Source organism: Cryptomeria japonica, chromosome 9 (assembly GCF_030272615.1).
Source record: "Cryptomeria japonica chromosome 9, Sugi_1.0, whole genome shotgun sequence".
Classification (NCBI taxonomy): domain Eukaryota; kingdom Viridiplantae; phylum Streptophyta; class Pinopsida; order Cupressales; family Cupressaceae; genus Cryptomeria; species Cryptomeria japonica.
The window spans coordinates 161,102,579-161,129,165 of record NC_081413.1 but is presented as its reverse complement, the minus strand read 5'-3'; positions in this window follow the sequence as shown (position 1 = coordinate 161,129,165).

Below are 26,587 nucleotides of genomic sequence, written 5' to 3'. Positions count from 1 at the left end.
AAAAACTCTACTCCAAAAAGAGATGGAAAAGAAAGAAGAACACCACTGAAGCAGGAAATAGCTGCAAACACTATTGAAGAGTAACTGTTGATCTGAAGAACATCCACTGAAATAGAACATGACCAAGTAGAGAAGACTGTAATTTGCATGAGTGCCCTCAAATGACACTACTCGAATCAGATGGCAAACAACTGAACTCAAAGATATAGATGGCATGAGACACCAAAGCCTGAAGAGTTGATCAATCGAACCAAGGAAGCATTAGAACCAATAGGACAAACGTCCCCATAATGTTGAAAAGGGAGAGGGACAAGAACACTGAAAAGAACGGCCAACAAGAACTGCATGACGACGAACCAAGAACATCGAGGGTGCAGAGAAAGTACATGGTGTTGTGGAAGGAACACTCACTTGACACACATCATGAAGTGAATGTCGTGGAAGGAACACTCACTGGACAACGGTAGATGGCAAACATCAACCCCCCATGGCACTTTATAAGTGGTGCATGTACAATAAGACACAAGAGGTGCAAGATTCGATGTAAACAATGCATGATGACACTTTATCTTAGTGCGTTTGCATAAATACAAGCTACAATGATAAGAAGACTAGAAATAGAAATGAGAACCAAAATAGAGACATCCTACCTAGAGAAGAGATCCCGAGATCTTAAACAACCAAGATATCCACCAGAGTGCTAAAAAACAAAAAACTGAATAAAATATGCATGGAGTATAATCTAGAAATTAAACTTATATGGCTGGAAAATGCACGGAACAAGCTTTCCAACGATATAAAATATTTGAAAAACGAAGTTCGGATGCTCATTCTATGGCTCGTGGAGTGCAAAAAAGAGACCCCACTTTGACTGGAAAACAACACAGTCAAACAAAAAAAATTGGAAAAAAAATTTCAGCACCACAAGGTCCGGCTCGGAACTAGCTTTCCGATGCCTATTTGTTTTCGAAAAAATGACTCCGTTTGCCCAAGTTATGGCCAAAAGAAAAAAAAAAACCCCTTTTTTTGGGCATAAAAAGGGTAAAAAAAATAAATAAATTTTTTTTTTAACGCATTTGCAGGTACAGTCATACAGATTTTTGTGCCTCGTAAAGCATGCCAATGAAAAAATCATGGTCCAGATGCACTTGTCACCGAAATAGGTTGAAATATATATCAAAATGAATGGAAACGCCCTTCAGAAACCAACGGTGAGGTCTGTTTTGGCCCAAACTGCTCTGAATTTATTTTTTGTAATGATTTTTTGATGAATTTCTCAAAATTCGTGCTAAAAAGGCAAAACCAAAGAAAAATTTCAAAACCCAAATTTGTCAAAATTTGACAAATTTTATATGGAAATGGGGGTTTTGGGGTGTTCTGAGCTCAATAGTGAGTTCTGTTTGAGCCCAAAATAATCGGAAACAAAACAGCTACCCCATATCTAATAAAAACTTTGAAAAAACTTGAAACCCTCCTCCAAAAAATCTTTTGAAAAATCAGGAACAAGCAACAACAGATGCAGGCTCTGATACCATGAAGAAGTTGAGGAAATACAACTTCAGAGATCCCAAGAACACCTGCATCCAAATACCTGTCACAAGAGAAGAATGGAGGCACATAAAGCAAAAAAGCAAAAATGCTCTGAAGAAGAAAATTATCATTTAGAAAGGGAATCAATTTATGAAAATGTACAATACAATCCTTATAAAAGGATAATAGCAACCCTAAAGGTGTGCAACCCTAAAGAGATAATGTGTATTTAATAATTAGAATAATTATTAAATACCTAGAATATTTATTAAATGCCTAAGTTTAGCTTAAGTGTAGAGTTTAATAGACTAATAATTAAATAAATAATTATTAGCTAATACAAGATAACTCTAACATTAGTGACTAGACATATATTAAATGATCGACATTATCGACCGGGACATTTGATACGTGTCTATTGAATCCAATTATATTTCAGGCACTTTCTCCTAAACTACATTCTCTTCATAAATTTGGGCCGAAATAAAACTTCAGCCATTGCTCTACGATCATCGAACAGTTTAAAATTATTGATGGATTTTAGGTACGTGTCACTCTTCACATGTCAAAGAGGTTGCACTCATCGATACGTCGTGTAGAGTCCAGACTCAATGTGATGTGCTGATGTGATGTGATGTATCATGTGCCTTGTCTATTAATGGCCAATGAATTCATGAAATCGCCAATAAAATATATATTTTTCCATAAATAACAAAATATTAGCCAAACATATTAAATAATTTTCAAGCGGTGGATAAAAATCACCAATACCCTTAAATAATTTTTCCTTCGGACTAAATTTTTTCGCCCATACAATTATATATTTGTTCCTTTAAACGAAAAATAGTCGCCTCTTACAATATATACTTTACCCACAAAACAAGGTATTATTCGCCAGAATTTTATGTAATTTTCGTACCCTAAGATAAATTCGCCAATACAAAATAATTTTTTTCCTCCTTTGAAAATTTTTTTTGCCATCAATATGAAAATTTCCCCCAAAAAATAATGTTTGATTTGCCAAGATTTTACACTTTTGCCCAGGGGGTGGTTTCTTAAAGTTATCCCTGGTGGGGGCATACACTCCGCTCATATTTTCCTTCTTGATACTTAATGGCCTTACTTTTTAATTTTTGGTATCTATTATTTTATGACACCCTTGCTCCATCAATAAGAAATGATCAAAGATACGATCCATGGACCAGCGATGCACCAAATGATCAATGAGAAAAGCAGATGAATAATGAAGTATGTGTTGGCATTTGCATGAAGATTGCATTAATGATATGTTATGTTGTCATTGATGTCAATTAATCGGTAATGATATTGTTGATATTGTTTTAATGATGTTTTGTAACCAGTAGGAAGAGCTAGTGAAAGGAAACTACAAGCGGTAGGAAGAATTTGTGGAGTGAATCAGTATTGCTATGTATTGGAGAGTTGAACTGGTAAACGCTACTGAATCGATAAACCCTACCTGTTGATTTGATAAACCCTAACCGATTAAGTTTGGTGAATTGGTTATATTGGTTTGTGATTTGATGATGAGTTGTAATGATTATGACACGTATGATTATTGTATGAAGAGATTTTCAAGTGATTTTGGTGCGTTGATGAAACATTTTTTGTCTAGGGAATGAAGAGGTATATTGCATGTAATGCAAAGCACGTGATGAGTTACTGAGTTCGATGAAGCGGTGATCAAGGAGTGATCGAGGTTTTCTTGATTGATGTGCAGAGATTACTATGTAATCCAATGGTCATACTTGAATCGACTTGTTTGTAATCTCTACGAGAGAATTAGATTTTTGTTGTGTTATCGACCTAATTGATTTGTTTATAAGGTCGATGAGTTGTTTAGTTTCAGAGTTGGCAAAGTTTTAGTTGAGTGTGTGGTTGCCAAACTAGTTGATGTATCTGCAGTTTGAGTAAAGGCAAATAGGAGCATGAAAAGGATCTAAACAAGCAAGTGTAGTGTTATTCAAACAGATTAGCAAACTCTTGTTGTTTTCTAACAATTACATTAGAATTGAAATCCCCTAATTGAGTAAGCTCTAACAAGCTTGGTGCTATTCAAATCCTCTAACAAGGTGATCCATTAGCTTGGATTTTCAAATCCTCTGCCGAGGTTACTCCTTACAGGGTATTGCTCTTAACAAGGCATTATAGTCAATCCCTTAACCGGGTGGTCCCTAACAGGATTTGTCTTTAATAGGACTTTTGTAAAGCTTTAATAAGCTAGGCTCCTAACAGGGTGAACTTTAGAAGAGTTCAGATAGTTATCTTGTGAGTCTCATCTCATCGTGGTTTTTCCCATTTGGATTTTCACGTCAAAAATATTGTGTTAAGTGTTGAATGTTTTTGTGGTTATGTTTTTATGGTTGATTTGTTTCACTACTTAATTAATTTTGATAAGTCATGATAACTAGAAGCATTGTGAAATGAAGTTTTACTAATGACAGTAAAAGAATTTGGATGTTTATGAGTTTCAAGTTTACTGTTAATTTGTTGTAACAGTCAACCGGTTTATCTTGAGAGTTTTTATCTTGATAGTGATATTGCATTGATAGTTCTAAGTGTACTTTGAGAGATTGATTTTGAGATTGGTGAAGTTTGTATCATTTTTTCTATCTACTAATTCACCCCCCCTCTTAGTAGTTGACCAGATTCTTATTCTTTCATCATACCATCAATTGGTATCAGAGCATATCAGGTCCTCTAAGGTCTAAGCCTAACGGCTTGAGGTAAAGATCTTGTAGATCATGATGAAGAAGGAAGGTTTGAAGTTTAATAGAGAGAACTATAGGAAATGGAGTGACATAATGAAAATTTATATCAAGAGTCTAGGAAGTCAATATTGGGAACATGTTAATACTCAATATGTTGCACCTAGTGGGACTATGATCGATGATCAAAAGAAAGAGCAACAAGAAAACAACCAAGCACTTGAGGCTATTATCAGTTCTTTGTTTGATGCAAAGTATGTAGATGTTCATGGTCTAGAGACTACATATGATGTATGGAAAAAACTTGAAGAGATTTCTAGCAGTAATGAACATGTTAAGATTGCCAAGGAAGAGAGTATTGGTAAATATAGAGGTAAATTACCTTTGAAATTTTTTTCATGCAACAAGATTGGACACATAGCTGCTAACTGTCCTAATGGTGATAATGAGCACAAATGAGAGAAGTTCAAGAAGTATAAGGGTAAAGGCAAAAGATATTGTCTTATTGCTATTGATGGTGGTATCACTGATGAGGAATCTAATGGTGATGCTAATGAAGATATTGTGTTTGTATCCATTAAAGAGGAGATATCTGATCAGAAGGTGTTAGTATCTCGGATGGATAACTCTAACGATTGGATCATTGATAGAGGTTGTTCACATCACATGACCGGTGATCGGAGAAAATTTCTTTCTTTGAAGGAATTTGATGGTGGAGTTGTAAGATTTGGTAATGACTCACCCTACATGGTTAAAGGTAAGGGAACTGTTTCTCTTAATGGAAAGAGCAGTGCAAATGATGTCTATTGGGTTGAAGGTTTAAAGCACAATCTTTTGAGTGTGGCACAACTCAATGACAGAGGATGCCCATTGGAGTTTAATAATGGTATGTGCAAAATCTATGGGAGCAAAGGTGAACTAATTGCAACCAGGAAGAAAAATAAAGGTAACTTGTTTCACCTTAATCCTAAAGTCAGCAATTGTTTAATTGAAAAGATAGATGATACTTGGCTTTGGCAGAGGAGATTTTTTCATATAAACTTTGATAACATTGTTAAAGTGAGTAAGTCCAAGACAGTGAGAGGTTTGCTTCAGTTGGCCAAACCAGCTAATGCTCTATGTAACAAATGTTAGTTGGGAAAGATGACATCCTCAACTTTCAAGAGCAAATCTTTTTTAGCAGAACAACTGTTAGATTTGGTTCATACATATTTTTGTGAACCAATAAGGACAAAAAATATTCAAGGTGATAGATACTTTATGATCTTCACTGATGATTGCTCAAGGATGATGTGGGTCACATTCTTGAAGGATAAGGCTGAAGCTTTTAGTAAGTTCAAGGCAAGTAGGGCCTTAGCTGAGAAGGAGAGCAGTAAGAAGATAAAGTGTTTGAGGACAAATCAAGGCAATGAATTTACTTCTGAGGAATTCACTAGATATTGTGAAGAAAATGGTATCAAATGAAAACTTTCTGCACCGAGGATACCACAATAGAATGGTATCGTAGAGAGAAACAATCGGTCAGTTGTTGAAGCTACTAGGATGATGTTGATAAAAGGAGGTGTAGAAATTTTTTTTTGGAGAGAAGCTATCAACACAACTGTCTACACTATGAATTGAATTCTAGTAAAAAGAGGTAAAGACAAGACTCCTTATGAATACTGGTATGGAAGATCAACCGATGTTAGTTATTTCAATATATTTGGAAACAAAAGTTTTATTAAGAGAGGTAATTATGTTAGCAAATTTGAGGCTAAAAGTGATGAAGGTATATTTCTTGGTTATTCCACCAAGAGCAAGGCCTACAAGTGTTTTAACAACCGGACACAGAGAATTATTGAGAGTGTTGATATTCAAGTGGATGAATATCCTGAAGTCTCAGAGGAAACCAGTTTGGAGAAAAAGGATGAAGATCCTTGCATTTTGTTTTTGGAACCAGAAACTATGAAATCTGAAACTAGTAAAAAAAGTACTGATGTACCAGTTCAACCGGAACAAATAAATTCAAAAGAAGATGATGATAATGAAGAAAGTGAACCTAAAAATAATGATCATGTTATTCCAAGATGTGTGAGGCTAAATCACAATCCTGAGCAGAATATTGGAGATAAGGATGCTGCAGTACTAACCAGAAGAAGAATTAGAGAGAATTCCTCCATGATATCCACTATTGAACCAAGAACTGCTAAGGAAGCATTTAATGATGATCATTGGGTTAAATATATGGAGGAGGAACTAGATCAAATTGAGAAGAACAACACATGGACCCTAGTACCCCGACCAGTAAAGAAAAATGTGATAGGTACTAAGTGGGTATTTAGGAACAAGTTGAATGAAGATGGTGTTCTAGTTCGCAAAAAAGTTAGGTTGGTTTACAAAGGTTATGCACAAGAGGAAGGAGAAGATTATGGTGAGACTTTTGCACCAATGGCAAGTCTGGAAGGTGTCAGAACTTTACTTGCATTTGCAACACATAATAAATTCAAGGTATGCTAGATGGATGTTAAGTCATCATTTTTAAATGGGATACTGGAAGAAGAAGTATACATTGAGCATCTTGATGGTTATGCTTTGACTAACGAGAAAGACATGGTATGCAGATTGCATAAGGATTTATATGGATTAAAGTAGGCACCGAGAGCATGGTATGAAAGGATACATACACATCTGATGAAGATAGGTTTTCTAAGAACTAGTGAAGATAGCAACATACATCTCAAATTTGAAGGAGATAAAATACTAGTCAACAAAGTTTTTGTAGATGATATCATATTTGGAGGTAATGATGACATGAGAAATGATTTTGCAGATGAAATGAAAAATGAGTTTGAAATGTCTTTAGTGGGAGAAATAAAAAATTTCATAGGCTTGCAAATACAAAAAATGAAGAATGGTATTTTCATCACATGGTCTAAGTATGTGAAAGAGGTCTTGAAGATTTTTGGTATGAGTGACTGTAAACCAGTTGGGACACCAATGGTTACAGGTTGTAAGTTGTCTAAGGAAGATGAATCCACATCTATTGATGAGAAGGAATATAGGTCAATGATTGGAAAATTGCATTATGTTGTTCACAATAGACTAGATATAGCTCATGTAGTTGGCCTAGTTGCTAGATTCCAGAAGAATCCTAAGGAAACACTTGAACTGACTTGTTTGTAATCTCTATGAGATAATTAGGTTTTTGTTGTGTTATCAACCTAATTGATTTTTTTATAAGGTCAATGAGTTGTTTAGTTTCAGAGTTGGCAAATTTTTAGTTGAGTGTGTGGTTGCCAAATCAATTGATGTATCTGCAGTTTGAGTAAAGGAAGATAGGAGCATGAAAATGATCTAAACAAGCAAGTGTAGTGCTATTCAAACATATCAGCAAACTCTTGTTGTTTTCTAACAATTACAGTAGAATTGAAATCCCCTAACCGGGTAAGCTCTAACAAGCTTGGTGCTATTCAAATCCTCTAACAAGGTGATTGATGGGATGGGGTTTGGGATAGACTAGCCTAGTCTATGCTCTTGGATCCTTTCCTTGGATCACCTGGTGTTCTCTACACACCCTAGGGTCTCTATTACTTACCTTTTCTTGAGGAATCCCCTGACCATGCCCAATCCACCCACCAATGAGTTGCAATGCTACTCATAAGGTCTCACCTACTCATGAGACTCAAAATCCCTTACTATGGCTAATAAGGGCTAATCTTGTTCCACACCTTCCAAAGTCTTAGCAAGGTTGTTTCAGGTCTATTTCATGGTCTATCCACCCATTCATGAGCCCCCAAGAGGTTTCAAGCCTTCAACCCCTTACCAATTTCACTGTTTTGTGTTTTTGCCTTCAAATAGGGCTACAAGGATTAGGACCAATTAAGCCTCCTAACCGGTCTTCTAGGGCTCCCTCTCACAAACGGTGCACAAACAACCCAATCTCCCAAAAAGGACTGCCATTCATTTAGCAAGGACACAAGGATTTTCTAGGTTTTAGGCCCCCAATAGTCTTTACACTGTCCTAGGTGGATTTTAAGGTTTTCACGGGTTTTTGTGAGGATTTTTAGGGTCTATCTGGGTCACAGTGAAGGTTTTGTGTTCTAGCCACCTTGTTTGGTTTGGTGGTGACTCCTCCTTCACACCAATGGTGTTTCACACACTCCTCTGCACCTTCTCCAAAGGATGCACTCTCCACTATTCAACCTTGCTCTCCAAGACCTCTGCACCAACAACCATTCCTAACCGGGCACTGTCCAGTCTCGCCTAGGAATGGGTCTTTGCTTGGCCTCCTTTAATTTCCAAGGGCCCTACTTTCTTGGGACTATAGTATAGGGTCTTCACATCCATTCCCCATGGTTTCATGGTGGTTCCACTATGGGGAATGGAGTTAAGACTTCATTAGCACAAACCGGTCCAAAACTGGACAATGAGACTGCAACTTACAAATTATTTACAAACACACTCTACCGGTAAACAAAAAGCTAATCTAATCACTCAAAATGAATATAAATACACCAAAGAAGACATTTCACATAGGTTTTCTTGCAAATCAATCCATTAGTTTTCTCGGTAACTTCATTCAAACTAACTAGTAACCCAAAAACAGTCACTGTCAAGCTCTTCTTGCTTGGGTCGTACAATGTTTGACATCCAACCCATTAATTTAGGGTTTGCAAATACTTATACTACCCATACCTCGGTCAGTGTGCCAAAATTAGGGCTCTCCATGCACAACAAGGGTCTATGACCATTTTGGGTGGAAAAGTTGCTTGAAAACTTTTAAAAGTTGTCATGCAACTTTTGTATCTTTCGAGCAACTTTGCCATTGTTGCTTTTCATGACTCCTAAGCCTATTTTGGGATATCCTAAGGACATCAATATGAAAATAAGGCCTAGCACACATTCCAGACACACTCAACCTCTCCTGCACAAGAAATCATAACAAAAACACTAAGGACCTAAAACTAGGACCTAGTCTAGCACACATGAGCTCATGGCTCTTATTCATGTACAATGGCTTCTAAAGAAGCATAACACCAACAAGACAAAGAAAGAGAAAGAGTTTGGAAGGGTGCTCCTGCACCAGTGATCCATTAGCTTGGAGTTTTAAATCCTCTATCGAGGTTAATCCTTACAAGGTATTGCTTCTAACAAGGCATTATAGTCAATCCCTTAACTAGGTGGTCCCTAACAGGATCTATCTTTAACAGGACTTTTGTAAAGCTTTAGTAGGCTAGGCTCCTAATAGGGTGAGCTTCAGAAGAGTTCAGATAGTTATCTTGTGAGTCTCATCTCACCATGGTTTTTCCCATTTGGGTTTCCACGTCAAAAATATTGTGTCAAGTGGTGAATGTTTTTAAGGTTATGTTTTTATGGTTGATTTGTTTCACTACTTAATTAATTTTGATAAGTCATGATAACCAGAAGCATTGTGAAATGAATTTTTACTTATGGCAGTAAAAGAATTTGGATTTTTATGAGTTTGAAGTTGTTTACTGTTAATTTATTGTAACAGTCAACCGGTTTATCTTGAGATTTTTTATCTTGACAGTGATATTGCATTGATAGTTTGAAGTTTACTTTGAGAGATTGATTTTGAGATTGGTGAAGTTTGTATTAGTTTTTCTATCTACTAATTCACCCCCCCCTCAGTAGTTGACTGGAATCTTATTCTTTCATCATACCATTAGTATGAGGTGTTGCCTTTCCTGGAGGAAGTTTTTCCCTTGGCCTTTTCTTCCTTCCCCATAATTCTGGAACCCCGAGGTTCTGAAGTTCCCTCTTCGTTTTCTTCGCTTCCCTGGAACTTTGAAACCTTGAGGTTCCAAATTTCCTTCCCTTTCTACCTCTCCTTTCTTTTCCTAGAACTCTGGAACCCCTCCCTTTCTTTCCCCTCCTCTTATGTTCCCTAGAACTCTGGAACCCTGAGGTTTAGAAGTTTCTTTCTCTTCTTCTTCCCCACCAAGGAGCTCCAGAACCCCGAGTTCCCAAAGTTCCTTTGCTAAGTCTCACCTTTTCTTTGCCTCCTTCTCAATTTCAAAGTTCCTTTCTCTCTTCTTCTTTGAAACTCTGGAATGTCGAGTTCCCGAAGTTCCCTCCTAGCCTTTCTTCCTTTCTTTCTCTAAAAATACAGAACCCCGAGGTTCTCTTCCTTCCCTTCCTTTATTCTTTCTTGAAATTCAGGAACCCCAAGGTTCTGAAGATCCTTCCTTAACCCTTTTCTCAATTCCTTGAAACCCCGAGTTTCTGAAATTCCCTGTTGCTCTCCTTTCTCCTTCTCGGAACCCTGAGGTTCTGAAGTTCTTTCCTTGCCTTCCCCACTTCGGGAACCCAAGTTTATGAAGTCCTTGGACTTCTTTTTGGCTGGCAACACATCTGGATGGTGTGATCAACACTCAAAGCTTTAAATGCTTTGACGACTTTTGTGACTTGTGCACCTTCTTTTGTGGAGCCACTAGGGTGCATTTAATATTTTTGGCAGGAATTCCATCAAGGGAGGTATAGGGCCATGCTTGTTGTGGTGACTTATGTCATGTATGCATGCTCTGACTTTGGAAGGTCAGTCAATCCACCCTTCTCAGAATTGCATTTTCAGGGTATGGCTAGGTTGATTGCATGTACAGAAGTCAAGTGCATATACTTCCTTGTACTCCTAGACTGACATTTCCCTACACACACAAGGGTCGTGATCACTCTTGTAACTGATTTTCTATATAAAGGTTGTTAAGCCTCATTATAAAGGGTTCTCTCTCTGTTGGTTTGATCTATTCTATGCTCTTTCACTTCTCTTGTATTTATCTTATACTTTTACAATTATAAGTTTGGCCATTGGCCTTATAATGAATTGAAATCACCATTCTTGTCTTCCTTCAACTTATTTATGTTGTGTATGTTTCCTTACCCATATCATAGGTGTATGTTTTGTAGCTCTTCTCTCATATATGTTGTGTTAATTTATTTTTTAGTGTGACTTGTGGGAAGCCTTCTCCCCTCTTGACATTCAACAAATTCTAACCTCCATGCATGCATTAGGGTCACTCATAAAATTGAAGTTTGTGCATCTCTTGGTTATTTCAGTTGATTCTTTGTATCATTTCAGGTAGGGAGAGAAACAATCTCTTCTTGGTGCATCACCTCCTTTTGTTTTAAGCATTTTCTCTCTTCCATTTTCCTCTACAAGTTGTTAGGATAAGCTTAGGAGTAAGTTTTGAAGTGTTGAGTTGGTTCAACACCTACACCTAGATTGAGGAGGAAGTCGACCTTCTCCAGAGATTCAACCCCCTTGCGTAAGGTCCCACACTTCGGGGTTGTTTCCATGTTTCACAAGGTTGTTGAGTTGATAGCTCAGCAAGGGTGCAAGCTTTTGTGATAACAATTTTTGGCACGCCCGATGGGAGTTACCTTCCATTTTTTATGCTCAGGATTTAGTGTTGTTCTTAGTGTTTCAGCCTTTAGAGGCAATCACCTTTCAAGCACTTGGCAACTCTACTCAAAGTCCTGATCTTGTTCATAAGAAGTTCATAATTTTGGGACCCCAAAACCCCTAGGTTCCCAAGTCATTGCAACTCTCGCAATTCCAAAGTCTGGAACACCCAGGTTCCAAAGTGCACTACTCCGGAGGTTCGAAACACTAGGTTCCAAAGTGCTTAAGTCCGGAACCCCGAGGTTCTGAAGTCTTTTCTCAAGAGGTCCTTTGCTTGCTCATGACTTGTTGCAGCTCCAAATTTCATGCCTAGAATTCATACAAGGGAATCTGCTAAAGGTAGTTTCCAATTCAAAGAACTCTCATCTTCAGGCTCTAGAAGGCAGAGAGGTAGACCTTCATTATCACTACTTAGGGAAGTCAGGGTTGTAAACACCCCATCTCCTAGGTCTCATTCTACCCCTTCATTTACAAGACCATTACTATCAAGAACCCCCACCACTCATATCAATAGACCATTGTTTCGCATGGCAAGAAATTAGGTTTTTGTTACCTTCAATGGGGGGAGTCCCCTTATTTGGACTCAATGGAATGATATGCTAGTGGTTGTGTTAAAGAGTATACCATACTTCACTGGTGAAACAACTACTACCCCCATTGGGCATATTCAGGACATTGCAAACATCTTCTCTATCCATAATATCACTCAGGATGATGTTGTTGTCAAACTCTTAGCCACATCATTGAAAGGAAAAACTTTGTAGTGGTATAGGGGGTTTTCATCTAGATCCATTCACAATTGGGATGCATTGGGGGAGAGTTTTTGCAACCATTTCAAAGAAAAAAGTGATCACCTATCACTTGTGGAGTAGTTGACTACGATCAAGAGGGCACCTCATGAGTTCATGGGAGATTTCCACTTCAGATTCCCTAAGACATGGAATAGAATTCATGCTTAGTGAAGCCATCTCCAAATCATGCCTTCTTGTATTATCTTAGAGCTCTCAACAGTGATTTAGCTATCATGGTACAATTAATGGGTGGAGCCTCTTTACTGGGTGCATATGACATAGCCATAAGGGCAAAAAATTCTTTGATTCAGGCTAGGAAGATAGCTCCAAAGCCTCCAATACCTCTCTTCCCAGAAGCTCCTACTCAACAACCCACCTTGGCTCCTATCCCCATGGCATCCGCAGGACAATCATCCACACCCTCTACATCCTCTAATGAACTCCATGAGGTCAAGGCTCTATTGCAAAATTTTAGCAATGAGTTGGTGACACTAAAGAGGCACCAAGCCCAACATAGAAAGCCTTATCAGGCACAAAATTAGAACTATCAGCAGAATAGGCCACCCTTTCAAGGGAAAAAGCAATGGATCCACGCCAGGCCTTTGAATAGTGTGAACTCCACAGCTATAAGCAACTCAAAAGTGATAGTTCCAATGCAAAATAACCTTGCCCAAGAGAAGGATTGGTGTCAACCATGCAATCAACGACACAACCAAGGCGCATGCCAAAATGGAGGGTTTGTCCAAACTTTAGTGGTGCAGGATGAGCCGACCACTTCTGGCCAGCAATATGGCCCAAATCAGCCTAGTGTTAGCACTCAAGCTTACTTGCAAGGAGATTCTTCCTTTGTCAATTGGCAGGAGGTAGAATTTTGTGATTTGAACCAAACAAATGGTGAGTCTATGCTATAGTATACAAGGTCAAAGAAGAGAACCATGGAGGCTGGATCACCTTCAACATCACCCCAAACTCCAACGCCCAATGTAGCCACCCATGCTACAAGCTAGGATACCTTGCAAGGGAGAAAGAGGTAGGAAGAGGCCCAAGTCATCCAAAGAGAAAAAGTAGACCTTGTAGCCTCAAAGGGGCCTCTAAAATCAGTCGGTGTTCCTTTCAACATAGTTGATCAGATGAAGAAGGCCAACCTCAACGTCACTATGTGGGAGGCCCTTTCCATCCCATCTCAAAGGGATTTTCTTAAGGAGGCACTGAAGGATGCTGATTAGTTGGGTGATGAGGCAACAGAAAAGAGAAAGGCAGTCTCCACCAATTTGGTGCAACCCAAGGAGGAAGAAGATTCAAGCAAGATCAACAAGTCTCCCCCCTTCTATCTCTCCTTAATCATAGGAGATAATTTGGTTCACAACTATATGATGGATTCAGGAGCTAGTAGCTTAGTCATGCCTAAGAAGGTAGTTGATCTTCTTGGTATAGAATATGAACCTATGACTAAAGGGGTGGTCGAATTCGATGGCACTTATATTAAGACAATTGGCACTATTAAAAATTTAAAGTTAACCTTGCATGCATGCCCTGGTTGCACTGTCTTGCAAGACATATCAATTATCAACCTCCTTGCCTTCTTTGCCATCTGCTTGTCTAGAGACTTCATCACCAAGATAGGTGGGTACTTGTATTTTGATTGGTCCCACATGTTGTTTCAAACAAGGTATGGTACCAAGGTTACCATAAAGGGTAGAGCCCATTGCCCAAAACCACATTGATCCCTACACCCCCACCCCTATAAGCATGAACTACACTTTGCATGAAGAGGGGGAGGAGTATATTGTCAGTGAGCCTACTACTCTTTTGCAAGAGGTCCCTGATTGCTTGCTGAATGAATGGGCCAATGGTTTTTCAGTTTGATCCATTAGTTGAGACTGAAGAGACTAGGCTTGGCACCTATTGTATCCATGAAGAGGATACTCCTATCCCTAAACTCATCAAGACACAAGGAGACTCAAAGGAGTTATGGAGCATGTTTTTTATTTTTTAAGAAACAAGAATGATGCAGGTGGTTGTGTGATGCTTGTTTCTCCTGAGAAAGATAAATATTTCTTCTCTTTTAGGCTTCAATTTGGTTGCACCAACAATGTTGCTGAGTATGAAGCCTTAATCCAAGGTCTTCAACTTGCACAAAGTAGAAAGATCAGATCTTTGCAAGTATTTGGAGATAGTGAGTTGGTTTCTAATCACATCCGATCTCAAAATGTAACAAAAAACAACCTACTCAAATCATACAAACACGGGGTTTAGGATTTGATTGAAGGATTTGAGGCCTTCAATATCCAAAGCATTCCTAGAGGTCTGAACAAGCGTGTTGATAGGATTGTAGCGGTTGGTGCTCAAATCGACATACCAGTGCATGTTGCAAATGAGAAGGAGCAACACATCGAGCTTTTTGTGAGGCCTGCTGGCCCAGACAGTCAAGTAAATTGGCAAGTGTTCGAAAGCGATCGGTAGATTGTCAACTTCTTGCAAAATGAAGCAGAATTTTATGCTAAAAATCAGTCTAAGCTGCAAGACCAGTATGGAGATCAAATCATGCAACTTAACTCCAACAAGTTGCCTAAAGGTCTAGTTACCTTGGAAGGCATTTTCAACTCAAATGATTAGTTGAAGAAGAAGATGAACTTGGTTGCAAAGAGGGGGGGGGATAACAAGACAGTTGTTGTCATTGAAGTTAGGCCTCTAAACTTGGGCAAGGTGTGTTCCTCAACCGAACAAGAGGCCTTTGTTGAACTTTGCCAAAAATATGATGACATAGTCGCTTGGACCTATGAGGAATTGAAGGGTTTTGACCCTAGCTTAGCCCAACATACCATAGAGCTAAAATCGGATGCAAAGCCAGTTAGAAAAATGAAAAGGCCAATAAACCCCAAGATTGAGACACTAATGAGGAAGGAGTTGACCAAGCTCATAGAAGCCAATATCATCTTCTCTATCAAGAACTCCTCTTGGGTGGCCAACCTTGTCCCTATAAGAAAAAGGAATGGGGAAATTAGACTATGTGTTGTCTTCAGGGATCTCAATAAAGCCTCCCTCAAGGATCACTATCCCCTTCCCTCTATGGAGCAGATTCTCCAAAAGGTTAGTGGATCGGAAATATTTTTATTCTTGGATGGGTATTCAGGCTACAATCAGATCTTGGTCCAAGAATCAAACCAATACTACTAAGTGGAGTACCTATGCTTATTGCAAATGCCCTTTGCACTAACCAATGCAGGTGCCATGTTTTAAAGAGAAATGAACATGGCTTTGAAGGAGGTATTAGAAAAGTTTGTACTTTTATACCTTGATGACATAACTATTTATTCGAAGCATGCAATTGACCATCTTGGTCATCTTGAGCAGGTGTTCATGAAATATAGGGAGTATGGTGTGTCCCTGAACCATAGCAAGTGCGTATTTTCTACTGATCAAGTAATATTGCTAGGACACATTGTATCCAAGGAGGACTTGACCATTGATCTAGAGCGAGTGGAGGTTATTCTTTCTCTTCCACTCCCCAGTCACAAGAAAGGATTGCAAAGTTTCCTTGGTAGGATCAACTTTGTGAGGAGGTTCATTCCCAACCTTTCCATGATAGTAAAACCCCTCACTTCCATGTTGAAGAAAAACTTGGTTTTTAGTTGGACCAAGGAGAGGAGGGCCGGTTTCAAAGAGATCAAACAAGAAATCGCTCAGGCTCCTACCCTCGTTAATCCTAACTATGAAAGGGATTTTATCCTCTATACCTTCAGAGGAGAATCCAACATCTCAGTTGTCCTAACACAGTTGAGCGATGGTAATTTGGAGTGACCTATTTCTTTCTTTAGTGAGGGGATAAAGGGCTATGAGCTTAAGTATAGCTATGTAAAGAAGCAAGTCCTCACTATTGCAAGGGCATTAAAAAAGTTCAGACACATGTTGTCTAAAAATAAGATCCAGCTCTTAGTGCCACATGCAGGTGTCAAAGATTTCCTTCTGTAGCGTCCTAAAATTGCGACACTTGCAATTTCGACTGCATTTCGGTCTTCACGATGGCGACGCAACACACAACCTGAATGGAGACCCCAAAACTTGCTCACGACACTGAAAACTGCATTTTTCAAGCACCCTGGCCTAAACCTCCTTGCACCCTGCTGTCCCGAGAGGTGGGACTAGAGCGCCCAGCGCCCTGGTCCCTGGGTCCTATTTTGGGCCCGATCTCCTAAGGGGCTCGGGTCTTTTTGTTTGCAATTTGGAAATTAACTTTCCTGGTCGGCCTAAGGTCGGGAAAATCAGTCTATCAGCCCTAAAAGACAAGTATATAAACTACATTTTTCTCTCTCATTTGGCATGAGGAGGATATATGTAAAAGCGTGGAAACTATACTCAAGCATTCAAGCATTCAAGCATTCAAGCATTCAAGCATTCCTTCTAAGTCTCCATTCAAGGCTAAGTGTTGCATTCAAGTCAAGGATTCAACCATTGAAGAGGAGATCATATACTACATGTTACATACAACATACAACATACAACATCTATACCTTTGCACATAAGGATACAAACATCCTTAGAACAAGGTATTAGTACTTGTTTTACAGTCATTTACATTTATAGCTCTTGCTCATTTCTTGGTTAATTCCAAAACCGGGGTTTGACCTAAAGGCAAACCCCTAATCCCTAACCCCCCAATCGTCTTCGCTTTTCTGTGTGTAGGTTGCAGGTACGCGGCTGAGATTGAAGATCTGGAATCCTTGTGCAGAGATGAACCGATCCCCCTTCATTTGACGGATTTTTCGGAGGACCGTGGCGCCGGGCGCCATCGTCTCGACAACTTTTGCTCAAATTTGCAGGACAGCGTCGTATCAACATTTTACTGCTAATTCCAGGTCCGCAGCTTCATACTATAACCTGAACTCAGTTTATAAGCAAATCTTTATGACTTTCTATGCATGCTTAGCTTAATTCTCCTATGCACATTCTTTACAAAAGAGGGTAGCCTTGCTTTCCTAACCCTTGAAATTCATTTAGCATCCAATCTTACATTGTGTGGGATTGGATCTAGTGGGTTTCAACCCCTCTTTTGAATGTAAAGTCTCTCCCCTAAGTGAAAACCATCGAATCCTAGCGAACCTCCCTTCTCTCTCCTTGGAGTTGGAAGAGGGGAGAACAACTAGGGTTCGATCGCGATTTTCCACTTTACACCTTCTAAACAAGGACATTGGTGAGAAGAGGGTTGGGTGTATAACCAAGGTCATGGAGTATGACATCAACATCGAGATCACCAAGCTTGTAAGAGGCTAGGGCCTATGTGAACAACTTGTCTCATCTTCTAAGACTACTTCAGAGGTCGCCCTTGTGTTACAAGAGGATCAACCAACTGGAAACAACACTCAATTTAGTTGGGTAAGTGACATGACCACATTCTTAATGGAAGGTAGATACCCCCAAGTTCTAGACATGACCAAAAGAAGGCATTTCAGGTTGCAATCCATTCCCTATGTCTTAGTGAATAACACTATGTTTTGAAAAGACTCCAATGGAGTCTTACTAAGATGTATCGAGCAAAACCGAGTCAGCAGATTGCTAGAGGAATTTCATGAATGTGGATCTTCAGGGGGCCACTTATCTACAAGGACTATGATTATCAAAATAATGACGGCTGGTTATTACTGGCCATCCTTATTCAGTGACTCACATAGATGGGTGAAATATTGCAAGAAATGTGCTCTCTTCTCTAGGAAGCAAAGATTAGTTGCCCTACCTCTTCACCCCATCCAAGAAGATCAACCATTCACACAATGGGGTTTAGACTTCATTTTCATGATAAATCCACCTTCTATTGTTGGCCACAAGTGGACCTTGACCACAACAAATTAATTCACTAGGTGGATAGAGGTAGTTGCATTGAGGGATGCCACTAAGGCCTCAATGTTGGAATTCCTTGCTAGAATTGTAACAAGATTCAATGTACCCTCCACTGTCATTCAGACAATGCAAGGGCATTTGTTGGAACCCAAATCAGTTCTTGGGCAGTTAAGTATGGTGTATACCTGAAGACATCATCCAACTATTACCCTCAGGGTAATGGTTTAGTTGAATCTTCCAACAAGAACCTCATCAGGATAATTAAAAGGATGATTGAAGATAATCAGAGGGCATATCATACTAAGTTGAGGATAGCCTTATGGGCTGACAAGATCACACCCAAGAGGGCAATCGGTAACTCCCCTTTCATGCTAGTATATGGGAAGGAAGAAAGACTATCAACTTCCCTAGAGTTACCCTCTCTTGAACTAGCACATCAGCTGGAATTAATAGAGAATGATGCCATGACAGTAAGGTTCGATGAGCCAACGGAGCCAGAGGAGGTTAGAAGCCAGGATATGCATACACTTTAGACTCATCAAGAGCAGGTCAAGAAATTTTTTGACAAAAAGGTGACTCATAAAGTTTTCAAAGAGGGAGATCTAGTTCTCAAGTGGGATGCAGACAGAGCCAAAGTTGGGTGACACTCCAAATTTGATGCTATTTGGAGTGGTTCATATATGTCATCACTAGTTGCAAGGAGGTCAATACATTTCATCTCTCCAGACTTGATGGTGAAGTTCTTCCAATCCCAGTGAATGGGATTCATCTCAAGCCCTGCTTCTGAAGAGGGTGTTGATGACTATGTAAATATTAGACTAGAATTTGTTTTTCTTTCATAAGTGCTTGTGCACCTACCACACTCTCCTTGAGAGGGTGTGCGTTCTAGTTTCTAGTTTTCCTCCAAGTGATGGCGCACACATGTTTTGGCTGTTTTCAATTACTCGGTGCCCAATGGATGCTCAAGGCTTCTATACTTCATGCTAAGTAGGCAAACATCTTGTAGAAATCGTCAAAATTTTTGTCATTTTATGACACCCTTGGTCCATCAGTAAGAACCGATTAGAGATATGATCCATGGACCAGTGTTGCACTAGTTGATCAAGGAGAAAAGAAGATAAATTATGAAGTATGAGGTATTGCCTTGCCCGAAGGAAGTTCCTCCCTTGGCCTTTTCTTCCTTCCCTATAATTCTGAAATCTCGAGGTTCCAAAGTTCCTTCTCTTTGCCTTCTCTTGTTTTTTCTTCTCCAGAACTACAAAACCCCAAGGTTCTGAAGTTTCCTCTTCATTTTCTTCCCTTCCCCGGAACTATGGAACCTTGAGGTTTCGAAGTTCCTTCCCTTTGCTATCTCTCCTTTCTTTTCCTGGAACTCTGGAACCCCAAAGTTCCAAAGTTCCTCCCTTTCTTTCCCCTCCTCTTTTGTTCCCTGAAACTCCGAAACCCCGAGGTTCCAAAGTTCCTTTCTCTTCTTCTTCCCTTCCCCAGAGCTCTGGAACCCCAAGGTTCCAAAGTTCCTTTGCTAAGTCTCACCTTTTCTTTGCCTCCTTCTCAGTTACTTTCCCTCTTCTTCTCTAAAACTCTGAAACCCCGAGGTCCCGAAGTTCCCTCCTAAGCTTTCTTCCCTTCTTTCTTCAGAACCCCGAGGTTCCAAAGTTCTCTTCCTTTGCTTCCCTTCTTCTTTCCCGAAATTCTGAAACCTCAAGATTCTGAAGTTACTTCCTTGGCCCTTTTCTCAGTTCCCTCAAACTCCAGAACCTCAAGGTTCTGAAGTTCCTTGCTACTCTCTCCTTCTCGAAACCCCGAAACCTCAAGGTTCCAAAGTTCTTTCCTTGCCTCCCCACTTCGAGAACCCGAGTTTCCAAAATCCTTGGACTTCTTTCCGACTGACAACACTTCCGGATGGTGTGATCAACACTCAAATCTTTAAATGCTCCGATGACTTTTGTGACGTGTGCACCTTCTTTTACGGAGCGATTGGGGTGCATTTAATATTTTTGGTAGGATTTACATCAAGGGAGGTACATGCTCATGCTTATTGTGGTGATTTATGTCATGTCTGCATGCTTTGACTTTGGAAGGTCAGTCAATCCACCCTTCTCAGAATTGCATTTTCAGGGTATGGCTAGGTTGCTTGCATGTAGAGAAGTCAAGTGCATGCACTTCCCTGCACTCCCAGACTGACATTTCCCTAGACACATAGAGGTCATGATCACTCTTGTAACCAATTTTATATATAAAGGTTGTTAAGCCTCATTGTAAAGGGTTCTCTCCCTAGTGGCTTGAGCTATTATATGCTCTTTCACTTCTCTTGTATTTATCTTGCATTTTTGCAGCTGTAAGTTTGGCCATTGGCCTTATAATGAATTGAAATCACCATTCTTGCCTTCCTTCAACTTATATATGTTGTGTATGTTTCCTTACCTTAATCATAGGTGTATGTTTTGTGTCTCTTCTCTCATATATGTGGTGTTAATTTGTTTCAGAGTGTGACTTGTGGGAAGCCTTCTCCCCTCTTGATATTTAGCGAATTATAACTTCCATACATGCATTGGGGTCACTCATACAATTGAAGGTTGTGTATCTCCTAGGCATTTCAGTTGATTATTTGTGTCATTTCGAGTAGGGAGAGAAACAATCTCTTCTTGGTGCATCACCTCCTTTTGTTTTAATCATTTTCTCTCTTCCCTTTTCATCTGCAAGTTGTTAGGATAGGCTTAGGAGTAAGTTTTGACGTGTTGAGTTGGTTCAACACTTGCACCTGGATTGAGAAGGAATTCAACTTTCTCCGGAGATTCAACCCCCTTGCGCAAGGTCCCACACTTCGGGGTTGATTCCATGTTTCACAAGGTTGCTGAGTTGATAGCTTAGCAAGGGTGCAAGATTTTGTGATAACAGTATCCTTTCTTTTCATGACTCATAGTGAGGGGAACTTTACTACTTGCAGTCATGGTTCTCCCTCCTGATCTTTCCTTTTACTTTGTCAATCAAAGTCATAAGATCCTTAGTCCATTGAGGGCTTGGTGTATCTTTACTCCTTGATGTGGTGAAAGTCTTTCAATCTTGTCTCCTTGTACTTTATCGGTAGTATTGGCGTACGCTTATACTCCTGCTAAAGTGGGGGCTAAGTATAGTGTCATAAAATTGTGACCCTTGCAATTTTCGATCGCATTTGGGTCTTTGCATTAGTGGACAAATCCCTAAGCCTGATCGAAGAGTTGAAACATGCTCATGTCATCAATAACTTGCATTTTCCATCATAATGCACTACCTTTTGTTGCTGCCTATCCTAAATTAGGGTAGGACAGGGGCATGGCGCCCTATTTTGGGCCCCCTTTGGTCCCCCCTTGCATTGGGCTTGTCAATTATGAAGTGGGAAAATTTTCTCTATGTCGGCCTAAGACGAGAAATTACCCAAATACCCCTAATTGCCAAGTATATAAGGAACACTTCCCCTCCTATTTATATAAGCGACGATAAGAAGAAATAAGTGAAGTTGATCATAAGTGGAAATAAGTGAAATCAGGTGCAAGCATTCAATCATTCATTCAAGCATTAAGCATTTCAAGTCTCCTTTCAAGGATAGTTGTTGCATTCAAGACAAGGATTCAACCATTAAAGAGGAGATTTCTATCAACATTAAGACATCCTATTTCACATATCCATTCAAGCAAATTAGTCTACAAAGGTTGCAGGTGCATGGCTATAATTGCAGGTTTAGGCTTCATTTTCAGAGATGGAAAAAACCTTTTCGGTGCACGGATTTTTTGGAGGACCGTGTGCAACTTACACACGGTCCCTACAAATTTTGCTCAAATTTGCAGGGAAGCATTGTCTCGACATTCTACTGCTAATTGCAGGTGCACAGCTTCATCCCGCATCTCTATCTCAAGATATAATCGTTTCTTTGTCATTTTCAGCACTTAGTCTCAATTTGCTTAATTCAACTAGTCTATTACAAAAGAGGGTTAATTTACTTTCCCAATACCTTCCAAATTTACTGCAATTCACTTAGTATTCGATCTATTACCATTGTAGATTGGATCTAGTGAATTCAACCCCTCTTTTGAATGTAATGTGTGAAAAATTGAAGGGAATCTTTTGTGAAACTTTCATCCCTCTTTTGAGGGATTAAAGCTTTCCACTTGATCTCCCCTCATCATTTTTCACCACATTACACTTACAAACTTAATTTTAGTGAATAAGTCTTGTATACTCTCAAAATTGGTTGGATTCAACCTTATGAGTTCATTCTCCAATTGATGACCTCTTAACTCATCCTGCTTACCAAAGAGGTTTTCCAAAGTGGTCCACACTACATTTGGTGTAGTGGCAGATTCAATGTGAAAAAGAAGGTTAGGAGAAAATACATAGAGTATTAAAAGCTTCATCACATTTATTAAACCATTTAATCATTTTTCCAACATCTTGTGGTTCAATTTCAAGTCCCACATTAGCATGATGATATCCATGTCTTTTCAGATATATTATCATAATAGATTTCCATTCAAAATAATTATATGGTGTTAAAAGAGGAAATGTAGATGCATCCATGATAGAAGAAAATAAGATTGCAAAGATTCACGAAGAGTGCAAGAAAGAAGACACAAGAGACACCCCCCCTTTCCACTAGTCTCAAAAATCACCCCCCCCCGAAATATTACAAGGTTGACACTTTATAAGTAGTGCGTTTACAAGGCCTTTTATCAGATTACAATGCTTTTAAGGCTCCAATGGCCAAAAATAGAAATTTTTAATAAAAATAATTTTGATACAAGATCTGAAAAAATTGGCCTTATATTTGCTCAATGCATCTCAATACCTTTCCAACAACTATTCGTTTTTAAAAAATAGAGTTGTGAGGTGAAATATATGACATGTTCAAAGAAAAAAATGCAACTGATTCAACCTACAATATCTGATGAAAAAAGAAAAATATTTCAATGAGACTTGCAAGAATGGAAAGTGCTCATTACCAGCTTCTCGTTGAGTATTCGTTTGCAAAAATCCAACACTTGAGGCAAATGTTATGCAACTTTTAAGAGAGGTTGCTAAATTTGCCTACTAGAAAAATGGCTCATTCCCTATTCAAACTTGATTTCTACAAAAAGTATTGATTCTCTGGCAACACCATCAAAAACCCCAAAAGTTTTTTGATGTTGGGAAAAAAACCCAGAAATCGTTTTTCTTGAAATGAGAAGTAGATGGAATTTTGAAGCTAAAATGAAAACAACTCCAATAAAAAATAATTCACCCTAGTTTTTTTTACTGTGTCCTCTAAACTCTAATTTTGTTGAAATAAAAGTCACTGTTGACTTTCTCAAGCCTTTTGGACACTCTGAAAATGCCGAATAAGCTTCCAATATTACCAAAAAGCTACAATCAACTAGATCTTACAAAAACACATATTATAAACCAGATTTAACTAAAAGCTTATGTTCCTTTAAATTGTTTAGATTCTCCAGGTCACACGAGAGTGCAAGAGAAGAGCATACTTGGTTTTTAAAGAAATTATTAGCTATCTAAAAGTCTCAAACCTTTCAAATAAAAAAATAATAATAATGAGCTATACCAGACAACATAGCTCTAATACCATGTTAGATTCTATGAGAAGCGAGAACCGAACCAGGATTTGATGTCGGTTCTAGATCACATGCAACTCCAACATAACAGATGATCTAAGATCAAAATAGCCGAATGAAGATAAATTTGATATGAGAGAAAAATAGAGACATAAGAGAATTTTGGAGAAGACTCGCATCGAGCTATCTCTGAACTAGTGAAGGTGAGAGTATATTGCTTATTATATAGGAAAATAATAGCATATACATCCAAGGGGTGCATTAACTTCTATTCCCCATAAAAGTGGAAGGTTTTACCTTTTTGGTAAATTTCAAAACATGTGGCATAAATTCCTTACATGAAGATAGGAAAGGAATTGATAAAGTTGGCACATAAGGCCAAAAGAGGGTGAGAAACCCAACTACCCCATAATCCACTTAGGAAATGACAAAATCATGGTTATGAGAGGTGGCACAACAAACCAAAAGAAGGTGTGTAATTCAACTACCCATGTGAGGTGGAAGTTACATATGTAGCTGAAGAATTTTGCCACGTGTCCTCATATTAACCACTCCTTATAACCTAAGCAAGCTTAACTAATATGTGTAGGAAAAATAAATACCCCCTAACATAAGAAAAAAAAAAAACTTACACTAACATAGCCTCTAACTAACATTGAAGAATCCCTGAGGAGTCCCATTCACTATAATAAAAATGGAGGGCTTGGTATAACACTAAATATCCAATGTAATGATTCCTAATACAAACCAAATCTTTCCATTAGCTTGAGAAGGATTCTCCAATCAACTCATTGCATGACTTCTTGATGTCTAATTTAATTAACATGCCACTTGTTTTGGTTTTAGTTATTGAATAAATAACTTTATGTACTCTATATTTTTGAAATGATATTTGATAGAATTAGTTATAGATTTTTTTCATAATGTTTGAGATAATTATATATAAAGTATTGCACAGTGAAACATGACTAAATTGAAAGGTTTCCATAGAGCTCTTCTTGGGAATAAAGACAATTAATGTACTTTTGATATCCCTCAACATAGTGCATTTCTTCTTTGATTTTTTTGAAACTTCTCATATATTCCATTCCAATAATGTGCCAACATTTTTTAAAGAAACTTGTTGAAACATAATTGGGTCTTCTAACTTTTTTTGGAAACATTTTCTATGTGGCAAGTTTGATCTTGTCTTGAGTGAAAGGCTCCATTAACATGATGTTTTGTTTATCCCATAGGATTTTTGTGTTGTGTCTCATCATTTAAGTTTATGCAATCTTAAGTTAGAGCCCTCCCAATTGTTAAGTAAAATTCAAAAGTACTCCACAAATTCATTACCAATGTCCATGGGGTTTCTAGAATAGGTGTCATCCATCTTCTTAATGCTAGTGATTTTCTTATATGATCTTCTAACCTTGATGGAGTTGTGGAAAAACTAATGTTCCTATCTTCTTCATGGATCTAGGCTTCTTTAGGTTTTTTCCTCGAGTAAATCTTATTTCTCCAATATCTTTGCATGCTCTTTCATTAGCCTTTTTTCATTAATGCTTCCTAGTCCATTCCATGGCTTAATATATTTTTTCTTTAATGGTGATAATTTAAATTCCACCATTTCTTTCTCTTTAAAGACATTTTTGAAGTGTTTCCATTCCAAATGTTGTTTTAGATGATTCTTAATATATCCAAGATTTTGTAGATGTTGACATTTTGTTCTCATTTTATTTGTGGATCTCATTCCACTAGGTTTCAATGGAGCCACACGATTTCAAAATTGAATGGGCATTAGGGAGGAGGATGGTCTTCAACAATTGTAAGCTGGTGAGAGAAATAATTTGATTGATAAATTATACATAATAATTATCATTCATATTCAAATGGGAGTAAGGGCAAATAACTAGTGCATAAAAACCTATCCAACCTCTCCACGATATAAGAGGAAACCCCAACCTTCTATCTATTTAAGTGTAGGAGCCATTTTTTGGAATGATATCATGTAGATTATTCTTTTCTACAAATTCACCAATAGGGATTTAAATGCAAAATCCCCCCCCTAGTTTTATTTGAGCTTAAGAATTGCATTTAAGTATGCTAACAATTATTATAGTTAAGGCTAATTATTTAAGAATGGAACTTAATTGTTCCTACATTGATATTTTTTGATTGGATCCCAAAACACCATATACATTAATGAGTTAAAAATTTCATTTAATGGAATGCCTTGGCATCTTACATTTTAGTGTGTATTGGCTACAATAACCTCAATCTTAGTTTTTATGGGACTCCAAAGTACTAAAAAATACCCAAAGGCCCCTTTAGCTTCCATAAATTCACCCTACCAATATGGTCATTTTTGCATTAGTTTGCCAGACTATTTTGTTCAATTTCATTACTTGAAGAAACAAGGTTTGTCAACTTTTGATATTGTTGGTGTAAATTATGTCTCATAATTACACTTTACTTAAGTTGACTTAGAATAATGCATTTATTGTAGTTTTCATATGAGACACTTAGAGAAAGTGTGCACATAGGGAAGTTACTTGTAGGAAAAATTCCACCTTTTGTGGTCTTATCTTGTTGTCACATTCCACCTATGGTGGGTGATCCACCTTTAGTGGAATTTTTTTTTTTTCTCCTACCTACCCTTGTATCTCATTGGGCCACATGTCATGATTGTGTGCTCTCATAGCCTTGCCTTTATAAGCATACTCATTTACATTATATGTA